This window comes from Primulina huaijiensis, chromosome 8 (assembly GCF_012295235.1).
Source record: "Primulina huaijiensis isolate GDHJ02 chromosome 8, ASM1229523v2, whole genome shotgun sequence".
In the NCBI taxonomy this organism is placed as follows: Eukaryota; Viridiplantae; Streptophyta; class Magnoliopsida; order Lamiales; family Gesneriaceae; genus Primulina; species Primulina huaijiensis.
In genome coordinates this window covers 1,068,437-1,071,495 of record NC_133313.1, presented here as the reverse complement: position 1 = coordinate 1,071,495, position 3,059 = coordinate 1,068,437, and positions in this window count along the sequence as shown.

The following is a 3,059-nucleotide window of genomic DNA, read 5'->3' as shown; positions in this document are numbered from 1 at the left end:
AAGTGTGAATTTACTTCCTTATTCAGTTTATGAAAAACTTAATTTAGGAGAATTAAAACCCACTTATGTTACTCTCTTACTGGAGAAAATAAAATTTAAAAAAATTTGTTAGATTTGGGAGCAAGTGTGAATTTACTTCCTTATTCAGTTTATGAAAAACTTAATTTAGGATAATTAAAACCCACTTCTGTTATTCTCTTGCTGGCGGATAGGTCAATCAAAATACCTAAAGGTATTGTAGAAGATGTGTTGGTTCAAGTTGATAAATTCATATATCCTGTAGATTTTATTGTTTTGGATACACAACCAATAGCAGTACATAATGAAATTCTCGTAATATTGGGACGACCATTTCTAGCAACTTCAAATACTTTAATTAATTGTCGAAATGGAATAATGAAATTGTCTTTTGGAAATATGACTCTAGAACTTAATGTGTTCAATTTATGTAAACAACCAAGTATTAATGAAAATGAATATGATAATGAAATTGAATCAATTGTGGAAGAAAATATACAAGAAGAAAACTTAAATCAACAATCTGAAATTTTTTCAATAGAAAATTTTGAGTCTGAAAATAATTTTAAAGAAGATGATAATACAAAACTTGAATTAAAAGTTTTACCGTTCGAATTGAAATATGTATTTCTTGGTGAAAATAAAACATTTCCTGTTGTAATTTCTTCCACTCTTCTACCAAATCAAGAAGAAGATTTAATTAAATTACTTAAAAAATATAAAAATGCAATTGGATGGACTTTGAAAGATATAAAAGGTATAAATCCTTTAATTTGCACACATAAAATTCATTTGGAAGAAAATGCTAAAACATATCAACAACCACAAAGAAGGTTAAATCCACATATGAAAGAAGTTGTTAAGAATGAAGTATTAAAACTATTAGACGCTGGAATTATCTATCCAATCTCAGATAGTAAATGGGTAAGTCCAACACAAGTAGTACCTAAAAAGTCAGGCATCACTGTTATAAAAAATGAAAAGGGAGAGTTATTACAAGCTAGGATTCCATCTAGTTGGCGTATGTGTATTGATTATAGAAAATTAAATGATGCAACTAGAAAAGATCATTTCCCACTACCATTTTTAGATCAAATTCTAGAAAAAGTAGCAGGAAATTCTTATTACTGTTTTCTTGATGGGTATTCGGGGTATTATCAAATACCTATATCATTAGAAGATCAAGAAAAAACTACTTTCACTTGTCCTTTCGGAACTTTTGCATTTAAAAGAATGCCATTTGGTTTATGTAATGCTCCGGCTACTTTTCAAAGATGCATGTTAAGTATTTTCAGTGATATGATTGAAGAATTTGTAGAAGTTTTTATGGATGATATAACTGTTTTTGGAAACTCATTTGAAAATTGTCTTAAAAACCTAGAAGAAGTATTAAAACGATGTGAAGAAAAAAATCTTGTTTTAAATTGGGAAAAATGTCATTATATGGTTAAATCTGGGATTGTGTTAGGTCATGTGATATCTGAAAAAGGAATTGAAGTTGATAAAGCCAAAGTTGATGTTATTGCTAATTTAACATCACCAAAAACGGTCAAAGAAGTTCGATCATTCTTGGGTCATGCAGGTTTTTATAGAAGGTTTATAAAAAATTTCAGCATAATATCTAAACCAATTTCGAATCTTTTAACAAAAGATACACAATTTGAATGGACTCAGAAATGTGAAAATGCTTTTAAAAAAATAATTAATCTTTTAATTACATCACCTATTTTACAACCTCCAGATTGGTCTTTACCATTTGAATTAATGTGTGATGCAAGTGATTATGCTATAGGAGCTGTGTTAGGACAGAGAAAAGAAGGAAAACCGTATGCAATCTATTATGCTAGTAGAACCTTAAATAGTGCCCAAATAAATTATTCAACTACTGAAAAAGAATTACTTTCAGTAGTATTTGCATTAGATAAGTTTCGATCTTATTTAATTGGTTCTACTACTATTGTGTACACTGATCATTCTGCCGTAAAATATTTATCAAATAAACAAGATGCTAAGCCAAGATTAATACGGTGGATTTTATTGTTACAAGAATTTGATATTATAATTAAAGATAAAAAAGGAAAAGAAAATGTCGTAGCCGATCATTTATCTAGAATAATGACTGAATCATCTCATAATGAAATACCAATAAATGAAAATTTTCCAGATGATCAGTTGTTTTATGCTACTATTATGCCCTGGTTTGCTAACATTGTAAATTTTATTGTGACAAATAAAATGCCTTCTCATTGGAATTCACAGGATAAGAATAAATTCTTGATAGAAGTTAAAAAATTTTATTGGGATGATCCTTACTTGTTTAAGTATTGTCCTGACCAAATTTTTCGACGATGCATACCCGACAATGAAGTAAGTAATGTTATTAAATTTTGTCATTCTGAAGCATGTGGAGGTCATTTTTCATCCAATAAAACAGCTGCAAAAATCTTACAATGTGGATTTTATTGGCCCTCTTTATTCAAAGATACGCATTTATTTTGCAAATCTTGTGAAAACTGTCAGAAGATGGGATCAATTTCAAAACGAAACATGATGCCTTTAAATCCAATCATAATTATTGAAATATTCGATAGTTGGGGGATAGATTTTATGGGTCCATTTCCATTATCTTTTGGATATACGTACATTTTAGTCGCTGTTGATTATGTTTCAAAATGGATTGAAGCAATTGCATGTAGAACTAATGATCATAAAGTTGTTATAAAATTTTTAAAAGAAATCATTTTTAGTCGATTTGGAATACCTAGAGCAATAATTAGTGATGGGGGAAGTCATTTTATAAATAAATCATTTTCTTCTTTGTTAAGAAAATATGGCATTACACATAAAGTTTCTACCCCATATCATCCTCAAAGTAATGGTCAAGTTGAACTTGCAAATAGAGAAATAAAACAAATTTTAGAAAAAACAGTTAATCCAAATCGAAAAGATTGGTCTTTAAGATTAACTGATGCATTATGGGCATATAGAACTGCATTTAAGACATCATTAGGGATGTCACCATATAGGTTAGTTTTTGGTAA